Source organism: Spermophilus citellus (genome assembly GCF_964194105.1).
Source record: "Spermophilus citellus genome assembly, chromosome: 6".
In the NCBI taxonomy this organism is placed as follows: Eukaryota; Metazoa; Chordata; class Mammalia; order Rodentia; family Sciuridae; genus Spermophilus; species Spermophilus citellus.
The window spans coordinates 10,857,733-10,876,814 of NC_138187.1; the positions used below are offsets into that span (position 1 = coordinate 10,857,733).

Genomic DNA, 19,082 nt, shown 5'->3' on the forward strand with positions numbered 1-19,082 from the left:
TCTGCCCTTTGCCTTAGAGGGGTCTGACCTTATCCCTCTTTTGCCAGATTCCTTCTCCAGGTTGCTATTGGATGAACAGCTCCTGGGGGTAGGGGACAAGAGCCACAGGGCCTGTGAATCAAAGTCCTGTGCAGGGAATTCAATGACAGGAACCCCGAAGTAGCAGAACAGGCAGTGGTGCAGCCTGGCAGAGGGAGAGGAGGGGCGGTCTGGCTCACTCCCTCTGGAGGGGGTCTCTGGAACCTCCCCCACAATCCTTAGAACACCAGCTGGGTTGGGTGATGTGTTTTCTGAGTGTGACATCCGTTGGCCAACAGAGGACAGCAAATACATTTTTTATGATCCTGGGAGGCTCAGTCCAGTCACGTTTTCGCGCAGAGAGGCTGGGCGGTGGAAAGGGACAAGTCATGTCTCAGTTATTTGGATCCTCTTTGGATAAGCAGCGGCTTCTGCAATGGATCTGGGGATCCCTGAGAAGCGGTGTGGGTGGGGCGGATTTCAGGCGGGGGCTGAGCTGGAGTGGCATTCCCCTCACTGCTGAAGCCAAACGTACCTTATGGGCGTGGGGTTGTAAGCGCCAGAGGTCAGATCTCTGCCAGGTGGGAAGTGGACCTTCAGGCCCCACCCCCGACCCATTCCCAGCACACCCCTCAAAGCCAGGGGCTGTGGAAGCACTAACAAAGTGACACTGGATTGGGAAGAAGGAAACACAACTTTATTTTCTGGTCTTAAGGTGGTTTGGAATTTGGGGGAGTTCTGCGATTTCGGACCTGGGGTTTCCAGAGGGCTGCAGAATCCCGGGAGGTTAGGGAGTGCCGAGGAGTGGGTGGAAGAGGTGGGAGCCCACCTGGCTTGATGCTGCTCCTGCCTCTGTTTGTACCTGGGGGTTGGGGGTGCTGCAATTGGGGGAAGGGCTAAAAGCGCCTGCTGGTACCGTCAGTGGGTGTTCCTGAAAGAAGGGGGCAGACCTGGGGGCGGGTCTGAATCTTAAGTGGATGCGTCCCCATTTCGGGCACCCCCGCGGACCCCCGCTCAGGGATCCCTCCAGTGCGTTGAGAGGAATCTTGCCCCCCACCCCCCAGAAGGGAAGCCTAGCCTCGGCTCCCTCTCCCAGCAATGGGGGCATTGGAAGTGGGGAGTCTCCCTTTTCCTCGGTCCCCCCAATTTGGAGAACCCCAGGCTCTGCCCCCACGGGTCGAGGCTGACGTCGCCGCCGCATTTCTAGGAATGCCCCTATCCGCAGACTATATTTGGCGAGGGTTTCTAGGAAGGCCCCCCGTCCCCGTCCCCGCCCCCACCTCCCCCGCCCCTCGGGCGGCGCTGGCTTCCAGGCTCTCGCCCTCTCCGGGCCGGGGAGGAGCCGCCCCGCCGCCTGGGCCGCCGCCGCCGCCTCCCCAGCGCGGCCAACCCGGCCGGCCCAGCCCCCGCCCCGGGCCGACCATAGGGCGCTGGGGGGGCGGGGAGCAGGGGCGGGGGCCGGCGGGGCGGGGGCGCGGCTTTGTGGCGGCCGCGGACCGCGGAGGCCCGGTGCAGCCCCGTCGGCTCCGCGCTCTCTGCAGAAAAGGATTCTCTGCGCCCCCTGCCCATCACTTGGATCTTGTCTGGGGAGGGGCGGCTTTTCCCTGGAAGTGCCCCCTACCCCGCCGCGGCGAGGGAAACGAGGCTGGGCTCCGATCGCGGCGGAGGCTGCGGGGCCCGCGGGGCGCACCCCGCCCCGCGCACGCCTGCCCCGAGCCCTGGCAGGCGCAGCCCCGGGGGCTCCCCGCACCCGGGAGGAGGCGGCGGCGGTGAGTCTTCCCGGTTTCTCCCGCGTGGCACCCTTCCCCGAGCCCCGGCACGGGTCGCGGCAGGGTGCGGGGTGGACGCCTGGGGGTGGGGGGAGGTGGGAACCGGAGCAGGAAGGTGGCGGCGGGGGTAGCGCGCGGCTCTCCCGGGACCCGGTGCGAGACGCTTGTCTGGGCTGCGATCGCGGTCGCTGCCACCACCCCCGGCGGCGGGGCCGGGCTCCCCCACCCCAGCCCTGTCCCCAGAGGGGCGTGTTAGGCCAGGAGGTGGGACGGGGGCGAGGCAGCCCCCCACCCCCTCTAATAATGCCGGGGCTTGGAAATGAGCGAGGCGGTAGAAAGCCAGCACCCCGCCCCCACCCCGGAAAGCCCGTTCGGGAAACTGACTCGCTGCGTGACCCCGATATCAATGCGGTGCCGAGAGCAGGCCGCCCGCCCGCCGCGCCCCACTCCACGTGCTCCCGGGGCCGGACATGCACGGGCGGCGGGGGCCGCGCGCGCCTCGGGGGACCGGCCCCGGGGACTCCGGAATGCCGGGAGGACAGTCCCCAGAGAGTTACCATCTCACCCCCCCATAGAATAAAGTTAGGCGCCCCCTCCCTCTGGGAGCAGGCGGCCATAGCACGTTGGCCTCAGCCTCTCTGGACAGGAGTAAAATAAAGAAGAACTCGGTTCCGGGGTGCCGATCGGGGTGTCTGGGCCCGAGACGACGCCAAGTTAGAATTTAAAAGAAAAAAGTTAGAGGGGGAAAAAAAAAAAAAAAGAAAAAGGAAAGGCATTTTGATTTGGGAGGGGGGTGGCGTTTCTGGTTTCTCCTGCTTCCAGTCCCCACCGAGGGGAGCGTTGGAATGTGCCGCTCGGATCCTCTGAGGACACATCCATATTTATAATTTATTTTTAGGAGAAGTTGTGAAAAAGGGAGGGGGGTTAAGTAGGGGGGAAAAGGTGTGCTCGGGAGGGTGGTCTTTCCGGAACCTGAAGGCTAATTGAGCTATTAAGGTGGAAATAATTTCTCCCCATCTGGACGAGCAGCAAATTTGACTTTAATGAGTGACAATTAAGGGCATAAATATCTAAACTTTATTTAGCTGGGGGTGGGGGGGTGGGGCTTAAGCAGCACCTCAGACACTGGATTTATGCGTTGCTAAAGGACTTTGGGGGAGCCCCTGGTATTTGGGGGACGCTTTCAGGCCCGAGTGTTTGGCTGTCCCCCGGAGGTAAAGGACGCTCCATGGAGTGGACAAATGCGCCCCTCCCTCCCACAGCGACTCCCTGGTTTTCCTGAGGGGGCAGCCAGCCATGATTCCTTTAATTATCCAGGATTCTCCCAAATCCTGCCTGTCGGGCAGCCTGCCCCGCGCGGTGAGCTGTGAAGGGGACTCACTTCGGGAGGAAGGTTCCGAGGCGGTGGGCCCAGAATCGGGGTTTTGAGGGCGAGATGTGTTTATGTTTTATCCAACTGGCCCACAAAGTCCCGCTTTTGGGGTCATGCTCTGCAGCGAGCGGTTCAGGCCCCGGCTGCCACTGGAGGGTGGGGGCCGAGACACACCCCACCACCCCGGGGCTGCGTGCGTGGAGAGGCTGGAGAGCAGGAGGCTCGTCACTCTCCCAAAAGTAAAAGGCCGGTGGGCGGGGGCGTGCTGATCTGCAAGTGTCTTCTGGGTTTGCTGAGCCCGCTGTGATTTCCAGGGCCTCTCCTTTCCCGGGAGGCCAAAGAGATACCAGAAGGTGGAAAGCACAAGGTCTCCCCCTCAACCCAGCCGCACCGTGGCTTGCTGAGATGTTGTAGTGGACAGGACCCGCGGGGGATGAGCGACACGTGGGCTGGCTGTATTCAAGTATCTGAACCTCCCCCCCCCCCAAATAAAATACCATGAGCTCATAAATCGCGATGACATTAGATTTCAAGGGAGCAGGCTGCTTCTGGCTTCCACCTGGAATCGCAGTTTTCCTTGCAATTCTTTGCTGACTCTTTGTTGAAGGCATTTTATAAAGTGTGCATCATGTGTTCAGGGGGAGTCTCTAAGGCAAGGCTAGTGGGGAGTACTGAATGCCCCCCTCCACCCCAGGACTTGAACATTATGAAGTTGTAGTGCTTCTCACTGAATCTGATCTCCAGTTGCAACCTATATAGGCATCCCTGAAGCCTAAATTATTTTTTTTAAAGGGGGGGGGGGAGAGAGAGAGAGAGAGAGAGAATTTTTAATATTTATTTTTTTTTAGTTTTTGGCGCACACAACATCTTTGTTGGTATGTGGTGCTGAGGATCGAACCCGGGCCGCACGCATGCCAGGCGAGCGCGCTACCGCTTGAGCCACATCCCCAGCCCCCTAAATTATTTTTAATGAAGTGCTCACAGCAGGGAATAGAAAATGGAGCTGTCCCTGAACAACTTTTGAACAGCAGAGTCCCAGGGTGGAAGATGTGGTGATTTGATAGACGTGGCACATGGACACACAGGGGAGGTTTGTGCTACCCTAGCAAAAAGTTCTTCACTTGCAGAGTTCTTTCTCTTTATTATGGGACACGATGAAACAGCACAATTCTCAGGAGTCCACAATTCCAGCGTGGCTCGTCCATGGGAAATTGTCACATTGTGAATTGTGTTTGTGCTTTGCTGAATCGCCACCCCGAGCTGACTGTCAAATCCTATTTGCTTTGCTAAATAAGGATATCTCACCAAATTAGCCTTTAATGATACGTCTACAAATAGGGTGTTTTACGTGAATTAACGAGGCCGGAACACTGAACTTTGTGCCAAGATACTGAGCTATAATTGAGGCGATGAAGCCGAATGTTAAAATTACTGAATTGTTAAGTGTGGAAAATCAGACGGAATTTAGTGCTAAATGTGAAACGATTTCTGCTTTAATGGTGAGCGTTCCCAAAGCACAGGCATTGCCTAAATCCAGCCCTCTGAAACCGTGCATGTAATTATGAATACATTTAGCAAACTTCTTCCCCCCCCCCCAGTTTTCAAACAGGAAAAGGAGTATAGAGAAGAGATCATAAATTAGTATTTTGCAGGGAGGGTTCTTCATTAATTCAGCAAAGGACCCTCCCTGATTTTTATATTTTTACTGCCACCCTCCCCCAGTAATAATAATTTTAAAAATATCCAACATGCAACTGTTGAATACGCTAAACACATTTGAACTTTTCTCCTTTTGCCTCTGTGTGTGTGAAATTTCACTAAGTAGTTGCTGTTTCCCCACCCCCAAAGAAGTGCTGAGATAGAGAACAAAAATAGCAACTTTGAATTTAGTTCTTAGCAATAAACAAGGCATACAGGAAAAATATTTTGATAGAAGGAAAAAATATGGTTGGGGGTAAAATAGAGACGAGGCTGTAATAAAAAAAATGATACTTTCTTCAAAATAAAGCATGCATTGATGGCACAAACCAACTCTAACATTCAGAACAAGAAATTCTAAAGCTGATCAACTTAGAGCTTCCGAGGTGGGTAGATCACCCTCCCTTAATTTGGACTGTGGCTTAAAATACAGTTATTTTAGGCCTGGGGATAAAAATTAGTTTAGTGAAAAGTTAAGACAAACTCTGTACTTGGAGTCACTTGCCAGAAAATGTGTGTATGCCCAAACAAAACATGGGTGACCAGAGTTCCTTTATGCTGGAATTTTCTGTCTTGCCCACCAAACACAGGAAAATATAAAATTCTTTTTGCTTGTTCGATTTGGAATGAGGTGAAAATAAATTACAAGCAACAACACGGATGCCTACGGCGTGATGTAAACAACTGTAAGCTTCAGGCCTTTCCAGGGAGAGAGTGGAGCTTCCAGGGAGTTGACTTTGGGGTCCCTCTCTCACCCCCCTGCCAGACCCAGCCCCCCTCCCCCGCTCAGGGTCTCTTTCCAAAGCAGTCAGTGTTCAGATGCTGCCTTCTCAATATCCCAAGTCGTATGGGATGCAGACAAATACTTAGAACGTTTGAAAACAAAGGTTCTGATTTTATATCCTCTTTCTTATATAAAACATCTTGAGTTTTTGGAACCACAAAGTAAACTGTTGCCCTCGGCGAGTGGCCCCGACTGGATGCACCACTGCATAAGGGACTCCCTGGAAGATGCCAAGATGTCACGAAGGCCATTTTTAAAATGCTCTGGGAGACGGGAGCCATGGCGTGTTTAGGCTTTTCTGGACTAGGCCTAGGCAGGGAGAAGAGTGAGTGGCCAGTGCGAGCCTGGTCAGCAGCTCAGCGGGCTGTGGAAGTTTCCTCAGATGCATGCAGCGAGCTAGGCTCAATGCTAGACTCCTACTTGAGCTCAGTGCTAGGGCCTGTTGGCTTCTGTGCCCAAGACAGCCTGGACCGCTGCCAGCCCAGGCCCAGACACGGCCTTGTCGCCATTACCAGAGCCCAAGAGCCCACACACATCCCAGACAGGTGCCTAAAGCTCCCTCCTCCTAGGACCAAGATGACCTCCGGTTCAGCCATGAGGTGGGCTGCTTGGCTCCCCAGGGCAGTAACCTGGTGATCTGGCGGTCAGCGTGCAGAACCCCACTTTGCTCATTGCGGATTTCCAAATGCTCAGAAACAGATGGGGGGGCCCCACAGGCCCGGAGCAGACCCACTCTGAGCGCACAGGGCTTCCCCTGCGGACTGGGCCTTGGCAGCCTCTGTCTAGGACTGCGATCCTTCTCTCTGGGGTGGGCAGCGTGGCGCAGCCCCCTGGAGCACATCTAAGTGGCCGTGCAGTTGTTTGCTATCTTTCTTCAGCCCCAGGAGCCTCCCACCCACCCTGGGAGCTGGGCCGACTCCTGTCATCAGACTGGCAGGCAGATCCAGGCCAGCAGGGGCAGGACTTGAGCCTGGAAGTGCAGAGAAGGCCCTAGAAAGCCCTGGGAGGACCCGGAAGGAGGGCCAGATGGACAGAGAAGGGGGCTCACATCTGAGCCACCTTGGGGTGGGCCTTCTGGGCTAAAATCTACAGGGAAAAGGTTTGCAGCCCGCCGTGCCTTGGCATTGAACGTGCCTGCTCCGGGAAGTTGGGCTCAGCCCTGAGTCAGCCAAAGCCCTGGGACTCCCATTTGGCCCCGGTAACTGGACTCTAGGCCACCAAAAGGCCTCGTGGGTTCCTGACTGTATCTTAAGATGGCATTAAAAGGTCCCCACCAGGCGCTTGTGGGACATGCCATATTTAGTCTCAGGTTCACCCAGAGAATATTTTAGGTGCTGCCTGAAAGGGGAGATCTGGGCCGGGTTTGCCGCCGTCACATGGCAGGGATAGGATCACTCCCTCTCAGGCCTGGCCCAGATGCCTGGAGTCTCTGCCAGAGCTTCAGGGCCACGCGGCGGGTGCCAGGGAGCCAGCGAGCACCCCGGGAATGTGCTGGGCTGGCTTTTCACCCCGTTTTTCCTCCTGACAGCGATAAGGCCACATCCATTCACAGAACTGACAGAGGCTGTTTGAGCCCCTCTCTTCTCTGAGATGGCCCAGTGTGATATGCCAGCTCGCCAGGCCAGCGAACAGCCTCCTCCTCTCGGGTGTCAGCTGCTGGGAGGGGTTAACCCTTTCAGGGCCCTTGGGCGCTGGCTGGCCACAGGGACACTTCTCTGCAAAGACCTCTGAGATCATTTGTCCCCCAAATCCCTAAATCCTCAGAACTTAGTGGCCAGCACAAGAGGAGCACCGCGACCCAGGCAGTGACTTTACCCTGTCGGCGATAACCATCAGGCTTCCCTACCCGAGCCGTCTGGCCTCGGAACTAGCTGCTCACCTTCCAGATGGTTTCACCGGGGTCCCCAAGCTGAGCGCCTTCCCACGGTGCAGAGGGGGCATCTTGATGGATGTGGTTGTTGGCGTGGGTCATCAGGGAGGGTTTGGAATGATCGTTTGGCATCTGGGCGCAACATTGCAGATGGCCCAACTTTAGGGAATAATCCGTGTGACCGTTTCCAGAACCTGCTGTGGGGTCCTCAGGGTATGGAAGGGGGTGCCTCTGAACTGAAGCTGCGTCGTGGAGTCACGTGCAGCCCACCATTGCCACCCTGACACGCTTCCTTCCCCCGCACTCCCCGGAAGCACCCACTGTAGAAGCTCCCTCTAACCTTGTCCGTTTTCCTCCTTTTTAGTCTTGGCTCTTGGTGCTCTAAGAACCAGCGTTTCCTGCCGGCTGGTTGGTTACCGCAGGGAAAATGAGGGACTTTTGGGGGCAGATGTGTTTCCATTCCACTATCATAATGCCCCTAAAAATCCTTATTGCTCTTGCAGTATTCCTCGGGGTCCCTGGGCCTGGAAGATGTGCAGATCTGAGTTCCTCCAGCAGCTCAAAGAGACAGAGGTGTTCCCCAGACTCTGCCATAGCTCCTGGGCTCCCTGGGAGCTCTCCCCTCACTGGGCTCAGACTGGTACCACGAGACACAAAAGGACGCCATCCGCACACACACTGGTTGCTAAACACGCTTTTTTGCCCTCCAGGGGCACAGCCTGAGATGGGGCCTAGGAAAAAAAGGTGCCAGTGGCTGGAGTCCGCCGCTGCAGGGGGCGGGGGGAGGGGGTGGGGGGTGCAGGGGAGAAATAAAAACAAGTGCTACCTGTTTGACGAGGCTGGTCTTCCAGCTGGGCCTCCGGGACCTTGGCAGGGGGCCCCTGGCAGTCCTGCCCTCCTGCCAACTCCCTAAGTCAGGACGCTTTCCCACTCGCTGCCTCAGTTTCCCCATCCACCAAGGTGGGGGGAGGCACACCTCTGCTCTATCCTCAAAAAGTTTTTGGACGCAGCCAGTGTTGTCATGAGCTCAAGTGACACACAAGCTCTGAAGGTTTGAAAATTTTGAAAATGGGGAAGTTAATGCATGAAACCTGGATAGGATGGATACTAACGTTTCCTAACCCACGGAGTCTACTCAGATGGGACGGGAGACAGCCTAGCAGTGAGCACGGGTTTATGGAAGCAGCCACACCTGCATTCCAGCCCAAGCTCTGTGATTGTCTTACTGTGTCACCCCAGGGAAGTGACTCAACCTCTCTGGGCCTCTCGTTCTTCATGCATGAAACCCACAGGTTGGTTCACAAGTTTCTCAAGTCTCTTGAGCATACCCAATGATTTTGAGTGGTAACTGGGTCAAGGTGTTATATTTTTTTTATTTTTTGTAATTATAGGTGGTCAGCATGCCTTTATTTTATTTGCTTATTTTTAGGCCATGCTAAGGATGAAACCCCGCGTCTCACACAGGGTGAGCCAGCACCGTGCCAACGAGCTACAGCCTCAGCCCCTAGAGATGTTATTCTAATAGGTACTTCTTTGTGCAGCTAATTTCTATTTGTGGCAATCAGCTAGGTTTCCAGTTAGGGTAGGAGCATAGGACTTTTTTCACATCAATTTATGTAAACAAAAAAAGAGTGGGTTTCTCAAAAGACAAATAAGAAGCAAATATAATACAGGTGGGGCAGAAGTCCAGATGGGGGTTTGTCTCACATCCACTTTTTAAGGAATTGTTCTCTCTCCTGGGGATTCCCTGCACCTTGTAGCTGGTGGGGGAGGGGGAGGGGAGAGGGAGGGGAGGGGGAGGGGGAGGAGAAGGCCCCGGCTGTGGGGTGGACCCTCCCGTCCCTGCTCACCAGCACTAGAGGCCCCTCTCGCCCACACCCACCCATAGCTCTGCTTTGTGTCCATCCTGGGGTCACGTGACCCAGCACCCTGCTTCTTGGCCAGGGCACCTCCCTGCACCCGGGTTTCCTCAGGGGGAAGTGAGGAGAGGAGGCCTCTGGCAGGCCCGCGGGGCACCACCAGTTAAGGAGACTCACACAGAAGCAGGGGGCCTTGCGGTGGGTGGGGGTGCCACGGCACCCTTGGCCACCGGGACCTCGTCCAGCAGGCCAGGCAGTGCAGGGCCACCACCCCCCAGGACCCTGGTTTTGCGGGAAAGCAGCCGGGGACACTGAGTCCAGCCAGCAGGCCACTGCGGTTTCACTTTCTGCTGTGTCATGGGGTGGGGGGTGGCAGAGGGGCCCAGCTGGCGCCGGTACAGAGGCCCATGGACAGCTGCTGGCCCAGCTGCTGGCACACACCCCCTGCCCCTGCCTTGCAGCCTCAGGGTGGGGGCTGGGCCATCGAGCCCCTTCTCTGCCTTTCTGCCCACATCTGGAGAGGACCCCAGTTGAGAAAAGCCAGGACCAGGCAGGGTGGTCCCTTGAGCAGGTGGGGAGTCCCCCAAACCTGTCTTTAGGCCAGGCAGGCTTGAAACTCGGGGACTGTGGCTGTCGGTTCTGAGTCGGATCCTCGGCTGCTGCCTCCTGCCTGGGGCAGATCTGTTAAAGGCCTGCTGCTGCGTGCGGGCACTGGGCCAGGCGCTGGAGGTGGGGCAGGGGTGTGACATGGCCCCTGCCCTCCCAGGGCTCTCCCTGAAACCAGGGGAGGTGGCACGAGAGCAGGCCAAGTAATGGACAGTCCCCCGTCATGGGGAAGATGCCACTCGTGTGTGCACCTCGGTAAGGTGTCAGCTCCCGGGACCCAGGGCCGGTCAAGAACGTAGTCCCCGGGAGCCAGCTGTCCCGTGTCTGAATCTGAGCGTGGCTGCTGACCGGCTGTGTGGCCTCTGGTGAGGGACATGTCTCTGTGCCTCGGTTTCTCTGTCTAGAATAATGGGGCACCCAGAGGGGCGCAGTGAGGAGGGAATGGACCCACATCTCTATAAAGAACTGAGAAAGCAGTTACTCTCGGGCTGGGTCTTAGCTGTCCCCTGATAATCAAGGTGAACTATTATTATAAAGTGAACTGTGGTCACCACAGAGGCTGGGGACACCAGGAAGGTTGCCAAGCCTGTTTCCCAAGCTGTCGGTATGTCACACAGCAGGGTCCGTCCACAGCATCTGCAGGACAGTTGGAATCCCCAGGAGAACTGAAGGCCGTTGCAGATTGTGCTGCCCATTTGCTCCTTGCTCCCCTGAGAAGGCAGGCCACGTGGCCGCGGAGGGTGGAGCCCACGTCTCCCTCATGGCTCTGTCTCTGGGTCCTAGCCTGTATTAGGTGCTCAGTTAAGAGCTGTGAGCCAAAGCTGGTGAAGTGGAGGCTATTCCCAAACCACCCTCCTTCATCGACGCCTTCTTGGAAAGCAGGTTGCCGTTGCCGTCTCAGTTCTGGCCACCCCCGCTGGCTCCTGGACAGCCCTGGGAGTGCCGAGGTTTTCCCTGTCCCACAGGTGCTGGTGGGAGCTTGAAGGCAACACAAGTACTTAAGGGCACACAGGCCAGAGTCCCAGGGACTCGTTACTGGGGAAGAGGCTGGTGCCCAGCAGACAATCCTCAGGTCTTCATTCTGAGCAGGTTCAAGACCCAGCTGAAGGTCAGGGGTCAGTTTCCTGGACTGTCTGTCAAATGAGAGGGTTTAAGGTAAGGATCCTTTCTCCTCTGAAATTGAAACTCAGCCACACTCTCAAAACTCCAAAGTGTAAATGATTCCAAGAAGCAAAGAACCGTCTCAAAAACCTTTTGGATAGTTATAATAATAACAAACGTTCTCACAGGCGTGATCCGTCACTTCAGATGACAACTTATGAAGTAAGTGTCACTCTTCGTTTTCTAAATAACGTCGTCACCATCAACGTGAGTTGGGTGCTTTGCATGTACCAAGCACCTTACGTGTGTGAAGTCATTTTAGTTTAACAGGGATGGGAGGTACTAACACTGGCCCCTGCTTACCGATAAGAGAATGGGCTCGGAGAGATGACCAGACTTGTCCAAGTTCACACCTGGCATGGACAGGCTGGGGCTCCAGTCCAAATCTCCCATCTCAAGTGTCCATGACATTTTCTGTAAATGGCCATCTGGTAACTATTGGAGGCTTTGCAGACTGCCGCAACTGCTCAACTCTGCCACAGTAACTCAAGCAGAGCCACAGACAGTACAGAAATGAATGGCTGTGGCCCAGTGTTCCAATAAAACTTTATTTATAAAAACAAGGAGTGGGCCGAAGGCCATGGTTGGCCCATCTCCATTCCACACTGACAGCCTGCCTTTCAGTAAGACCAACATGACTTGGCCCCTGCAGTGTTCTCTCCTCACCTGTGAGGTGACTCAGAGTCACATTTCTGAGCAGATGGGTACTGTCTCTGGAGAGATTGAGTTGACTCTAGCTCCCTTGGGGAAGTTCTGAGCTCTTAGAAGTCACACCTATTAGGACTTACTGGTGACTAACTGCTGTCCTAGAACACCCTGGGGGACTTACTCCAGTTCCCGCAGTAATTTTTAAAGAGAAAAGTAAGGGTCGTAGTTTAGAATACTACTACAGAGGGCACTTTGACTGTGGAAAGCCCTTCTTTGAATTGGGAATGAAAATAGAGAAAGAAAAATGTTTTCAAGTACAGAAAGGTCTCCAGGCAGGGGAAGTCAAAGGCACATGCTTGCAGGCAGAAGGAGGGTCCCGGGGCTGGAGGCCACAGCCAGAGGATGACTAGCAGGAGAGTCAGGGAACAGGGCGTCCCTTGTTGATTGTTTTATTGAGATATAATTCCCGTAACATCCATTCACGTTTTAGGTGTACAGTTTGATGGCTTTGGGCATGCTCAATCACACAAGCACTATCACAGTGAATTTTAGAACGTTATCATCTCCTCACAAAGAAATCTGAGTCCTATAGCAGTCCACCCCCATCCCCCACATCCCCCAGCACCCCTGACCCTGGGCAATCACTAATCTACTTTTGTTTCTATAGATTTGCCTTTTCTGGACATTTCATATAAGTGGAATCATATAACATGTGCTCCTTTGGGTCAGGCTCTCTTCTCATGGCATAAAGGTCTCAAAAGTTCAGCCATGTTGTAGCACATATCAGAACTTCATTCTTTTTTGTGGCTGAATAATATTCTGTTGTATGGACATACCAAAGCTTGTCTCTCCATTTGTCAATTGATAGACATAAAGGTTGTCTCCACGTTGGGTGATTATAAATAATATAACTCTGGACATTTGTGTGTGTTTTGTGTGGGCACAATCTTCATTTCTCTGGGGCATGGAGCTAGGGAGCGGACTTGCTAGGTCATAGGGCAACCCTGTGTTTGACATATTGAGGAACTTTGGGACCAGGTCTTTTCAACTGTATTATGGAAATTTCCCACCATATCTAAAAGTAGAGAAAATGTTGTCCAAACCATCAGGTTCCCATGGTCCGGGGTGGGTGATGGTCATCCTTTTGCCTCGAGCGGGTCACTTGTGGATGGAACAAGAATCACTCTGAATGAGGCAGGACCAGGTATGTGATCTGGGGGAACCCAGGGTGAAATGAATATGCAGAGTTCTGGTTCAAACATTAAGAAGTTCAAGGTGGCCGTAGCCGAGCGTTAAGCCGGGCACGACCCTGTGACTGCATGGGTTCCACGTCCACCAAGCCAGCCCTGCCCCGAGGCCAGCCACAGGTGCCCGAGCAGCCCTGATTCAGCAGATGCAGGAATGTAGGCCCGAGGTGCCGGGGAGACAGAAACACCTCTCACCTCTAATCCCAGGAAAGCTTCCAAGGACTGCTGGGTCCCCTGTGGAATGTGGGACAAAATTTAAGGCCATTTCATTTGAATCTCCAAAAATAAGATGACCCCGGATGACAGGCCGGTTCTAAGCACTTACAAAAAATATAAATAAATCACCGCTTGTCCTAAGCCTTCTCCCCTAAGAGCTCACGGTGGTTTTATTTGGCCACACCATTTTGTCCTGGATTCTGAGTATCCTCCGAGACCCCAGCGGGTGACAGGGCTGCAGTGTGAAGGACAGAGACCCGCTGAGCAGCAAGCAGTCCAGAGGGGACCAGGGATGCCCAACAGAAGCAGGTGGCCATGACAGATGCCAGCAGCCCATCATGACAGCTGATCTGGCCAGCCTGAGACGGAGCCCGTTGTCCTCCTCGGAGGACAGCCTCCACCCACCCAGTGAGCCTCACTTCCTGTGCCCACCTGGATCTCAGCCCCAGGATTCACAATGTCCTTCACTCCGACACCCAGAGATTCAGAGCCCCCAAGTGTGGGGGACCCCCAGGGTGCATCACACCAGAAACCTTGGCGGGAAGGGGCGTACGGCTCACCTGGGAAGGGCTCCGGGAGGGAGGGAGACGGAACTCGATGAGGCGAGAAGAGGAAGCCTCGCAGCTCCTCCGGTCTCTGCAGGGTCTCATCCACCTGTTGCGCTCCTCATGGCCTCCTGTGCCCAGTGGACCCTGGAGCCCTTTCGTCATCTACGAGCCAGACACGGTCTCTGCCCGTCCCCCCACCCCATTCTCCTGACAGGTGTGTAATAAAAAGAAGTGTCATTGAATTACACTGCTCCGACTCCGAGTGTAGAAGTGATTTTTTTTTTAAGGCACCATTTTATGTTTTTTAATTATCCCCAAATTTAAAAGTTACACCGCCCTATGGTTAAGGAAAATAGTACAAAAGAGAATAACGTAGGAAATAAACAGGCCCCTGTGCAATTTTCTCTAACTCCAACCTCACTGAGGTTGCCACTATGAGCAGTTTGTACAATCTCCATGCATTTTGTAAGCATGGTCAGATGCGTGCCTTTTTTTTTTTTTTTTTTTTGCTCATAATGTGAAGAAGATTCAGCAGGGTATGGTGGGCTCGTGCCTGTAATCCCAGCGGCTGGGGAGGCTGAGGGAGGAGGATCAAAAGTTAGAGGCCAGCCTCAGCAACTTAGCAAGACCTTAAGCAACTCAGGGAGAACTTATCTCAAAATAAAACCATTTTAAAAAGAGCTGGGGGTGTTGCTTAGTGGTTAAGGACCCCTGGGTTTAATTCCTGGTACCAAAAAAAAAAAAAAAGATCAAGAGCAAGGGCATTTCAAACATATCTGCAGACCACACAGCACTCAGCCCCACCTCATCCTTCTATCGGGGTCCAGCATCCCACCACACTTGACCTGTCCCCTACTGGCTAACATTTGTGTTCGCTCCAGGATTTTGCTTTACCCACCTAGGATAAATTCCTAGAAGTGCAATTTCTCTCTCAGAAAATATATGCATTTGAAATCTACACTATTGCCCAGTGTAGTTTTAAAAACACAGTAGCATTCTCGAGCCCCTAAACAAGTCACGTGGGGGGACCTGTTTCTGACACCCTTTCCTACCCCAGCAAGGATGCCGTGTGGCCGGAAGCCAAAAATTCCCAAAAAGGTAAGTTGAACTTTCTACTGTGGGCTGAGGTTGGGGGCGGACGTGGCCTCCGAGGTTGACCCTGTAGCTTTCCTAGGAGAAGAGCCATTCGGAGCATTCGGTAGTTTTGGGTTTTATAAACAAAGACAGGGTTTGGGGAGGTGAGCCAGAACTGTGCAGCAAGAAGCACTGTGAGAGCCAGTATTTATTTCTCCAGCACGGTTAGAAGTTAAATATGGTCAAAACATATTCTTCTTTTTAATTTACACAAACAAATATGTTCCCAGGCTGACACCTCTGATGCCAAGTTTCTAGGGGAAACGAAATTCTGCTGTGAGATTGTAAACCACTAGAGAGAGAGGGATGGGAATGGAAAAGCCACGGCGCGTTGGCTGTCCACGCCCAGAACCCGGCCGGCGGCTGAGAGGTGTCTCTGTCTCGGTTGCAGATGGACCTGCCAGAAATCTCAGCCGAGGAACCGTGCGGCGTGTCAAGGCCAGAGGATGGAAGAGACTCCGGTTCTGATAAAAGGAGACCTGCTTGGCTTGGCATCCGCTCTCCTGCCAATCAGGAGGCTGCAACGCTGTTTCCAGAGCCGGCTGATGAATCAGGGGGGAGAGAGGCACAAGGACACCGTGAGTGGCCTTTCAGGGCTTGGGCTGATGTAAACCCCAAACAACTTGAACCGGTGCCAAGGGAGGGGATTAAAGCAACATGTTATTTGGAGTGATTGCTTAATTTATTGAGCTGCGGCAAGGGCTGCAATGAAACAGAGCCCTTGTAACCGATCACCTCCTGCTGCAATCGGACTTCTGCAACTCAGGGCTGTTTTCCAAGAGTTTTTCTGGAACAGCTTGGGATCTTTAGCCTCTGTGGTGGGGTGTTTCTGAGCCCTCATTTATCCAGGCTTGCTTTATTATTTTTTTTTTTTAAGAGTGGCAGGCTGACGTTAATAAAGAAAATAAGCAGTGTTTTATGGACTGCCTCGTGTGCACCAGGCACTTTATATACATTATCTCTAATCCCCACAATTTCCCGGTGAAATAACCCTTCATTATTCCCTGTTACCGTAGGAAGCTGGGAGACGGGAGGTGATTTTCGAGAGCAACCTGGTCCAAGACAGTAGCTGCTAGCCACTGGCATAAATTAGATAAGATTAAATATATTTAAAAATTCACTGGACAGGGGGTACTAGCAACAAGTTCAAGTGCCCGGTAGTCCTGTGTGGTCAGTGGCCACCACGCCGAACAGTGCATATTTAGATCATTTGGGTGATTGTAGAAACTTCTGTTGCTCAGCTGGTCCAGGAATCTCATAGCCTGAAATGGGCAGCCTCAGAATTCAAACTGAAGCTAATGGGCTTCCACGGCAGAGCTGGTCTACTATCCACTTTGCTGAGAAGCAAGGACTACCAGAGTGACCCTCAGCCCAGCTGCACTTTAGGATTACCTGGACTTCATTTAAAAATATATATCTTGGGGGGCTGGGGTTGTGGCTCAGCGGGTAGAGCGCTTGCCTAGCATGTGTGAGGCACTGGGTTCGATCCTCAGCACCACATAAAAATAAATAAAATAAATTATAAAATATTATGTCCATCTACAACTAAACATTTTTTTTAAATATATATATTTTTTATTATAGGGTTCCAGCCCCGGAGATTCTGTCCTGTGATTTATGGGGACAGGGATTGGCATCGGAAGGTTTTATAATTCCGCATGAGACTCCAGAGTGCAGCCAGGAAGGAAACCAGCTGGATGGGAGGATCCGCACTCAGGATGTTGGAAGGGGCTGCGTGGTCTCTTGGGGACCAGGAAGTGGGCTTCTCCCAGAGCAGCCTCGTGGAAGAACCGAGGCTCACGCCCATGGGAGACTTAAGGGCTTCCTCACACGCTCCCAGCTTGATGGGAGACACAGTGGGGGACTTTGCTTTTAGACACCAGACTTGATCACGTGTCATGGAAGAAAGCAGAGGACCTGTGAGATCACAGAGATGAGGTGAAGACCTGTGGCTTGAACTGGAAGCTCTCATGCGCCTTGTAGACAGGAGCGAATGTTTGCTGGCTCCCTCCACGGAGAATGAGACAGAGCGACTCATTGTGTGTGCAGTGAGCACCCTGTCACCCGGGGTTATGGTCTCTAAACACCACTGTCCATTAGAATTCAGGGCTCCGTGGAGAAGTGGCCAGTTCCCAGATCGGCGGCAAGAGATGTTGCAGGTGAACTGGGAACATCTTGTCATTGGGAAGCAAGGCAGGTGTTGACGACTACTGGGGTCAAATCCACGAGGATACAGGAGACCACACGAAGAGGCTTGGCCGAAAGGGACAGCTTGAACATCAACAAGAGTAGTCACCGCACAGTGGTGCTGGGGGCTGACGTCATGGAGAAAGCTAACCAGAGCTTGGGCCCTGAATGAATGGAATCCAAAATATCGAGACTAGGAAATAGTCAAAGAGAAATCAAACAGGGGTCTAAGTGAGCTTCCAGCTCTACCAACTTATAAGAAGCACAGGACAGAGAAGATCCTTCAGGGGGCGCACCAAGCAAAATCCAGACCCCCCAGAAGCTCCACAAAACCCTGTTGCTCCAACAAAAAAAATTACAAGGGAAGACATGGAGAGGGGAAGAACCTAAAGATTAAGAGAGACGAAGGACACACCTCATCTAATAGGGACAGTTTCCATGAAGACTTAGTTTCTCAATATCCTCCAAATCTATGAGCTCCATTTGGACCCAACTATAAAGAAAACATTGACGAGACAACTAGAGAAAATGGAATCCTGATCAGATATTTGCTGATATTAAAAACATCACTGTCATCCCAGCAGCTCGGGAGGCCGAGGCAGGAGGATCATGAGTTCAGAGCCAGCCTCAGCAACTTAGCTAAGTCCCTGAGCAACTTAGCCAGACCCTGTCTCAAAATAAAATTATAAAAAAGGGCTGGGGATGTGGCGGCTCAGGGATTAAGTGCCCCTGGGTTCAATCCCCAGTACCAAAAAAAAAAAAAAAAAAAATCACTGTTGGACTGGGGACGTAGGTCAGTAAAAAGTTACTGTTTATAGGAGTGGAGGAGGTAAAAAGAAATTTTTTCTTGGGAGTCATATACAGAAATATTTGCAAAAGAAATAACCAACGTCAGGAATTTGTTTCAAAATAGTCTGGGAGGAGAGAAGGGGAGGAGGGGAAGGAGGTGTCCATGGCTGAGGGCTGGCGATTGCCGTAGCTGGGCTCCTGACTCCTGACCACACACTCTGTCCCCCCCCCCCCGTGTGTGCAAGAAGCTTTTCAAAATAAAAAGGAAAAAATAAGGAAAACTAGCCTTTTCCTGCCCTTCTCTCAAAGGGATCAGGTTGATCTGCCAACCCAGGGCCTGCATCTCTGGGACCAGCCTGGGCAGCAAGCTCAGTATATACATCTTTAAGCAGCCCACCCCCGTCTCCATGGCAACCAGCATCCAGAAGCCTCCCACCCCCAAGAGGGTCAGGCCAGGCTGCCAGGGTCACGCAGGACACACGCCGCTGCTCCCTTTGGAGAGTCCCCTAGATGGGTCTTCACAGAGGACGCCCCGACCAGAGCGGCCTCTCTGCACCCTGTCCCCCTTACTCTTGCTGCCTCTGTGCAGCCCCTGAAGGAGGAGAGGACAGTTAGTGGGAAGAAGAGACCCTGAATCAGATCCAGGTTCAAATGCTGACCTTCGACCTCCTCGAGTCTCGGGTTCCTCATCTGTGAAGTGGGTATAATGGTCCCTCAACTAACTCAGCAGATCTTTGCAAAGGAAGATCCATGGCAAAGGGAGGGGGGGGGAGGATCTAGCTCTACCTGGTGGAATCCGGCAGACCCTCCAAAATGAAGGGTAATCTCATTACCGCAGAAAAGTCAGGATCAAATTGAGAGGCAGGGGTGACCCTACTGAAGGTCAGATCCCAGTTTTTGAATCAAACTGGCAGTCACCCCTTAGAGAGTCTGACTCCGAGCCCACCTTCCATGAGCCAAAGTCACCACCCTCCAGCTGCTAATCACCTCACTACCGCAAACACTGGAAGAACTTCGCTTGGTGCTTCCATTTCCATGGGGCAAGGACCATCTCTGGAGGGAGCAGTGGGCTTGGAGAAGAGAGGTCGCCCACCCAGGCCACACTCTTGGTACACGGCCCCTGTCTCTTATGCTCTGGGGTCTGTGTCCTGATTACACTTTGAAATTCAGTAACAG

The 19,082-nt window shown here is 53.3% G+C and overlaps 1 long non-coding RNA gene across 5 annotated transcripts; it reads left to right on the forward strand.

The window, feature by feature from the left end:
- The first annotated feature begins 735 nt into the window (after positions 1–735).
- On the forward strand, positions 736–18,187 carry LOC308652522. Of its 5 annotated transcripts, XR_014022807.1 has the most exons (6): positions 736–1,787; positions 10,942–11,131; positions 11,266–11,299; positions 13,891–14,894; positions 15,322–15,508; positions 16,515–18,187. It is a non-coding gene; the product is annotated as an uncharacterized lncRNA (long non-coding RNA). The 5 variants fall into 5 exon arrangements; XR_014022808.1 differs by lacking the exon at positions 10,942–11,131 and having other exon boundaries at positions 740–1,787; XR_014022811.1 differs by lacking the exons at positions 736–1,787; positions 10,942–11,131; positions 11,266–11,299 and having other exon boundaries at positions 13,817–14,010; positions 14,854–14,894.
- The last annotated feature ends 895 nt before the right edge of the window (positions 18,188–19,082 follow it).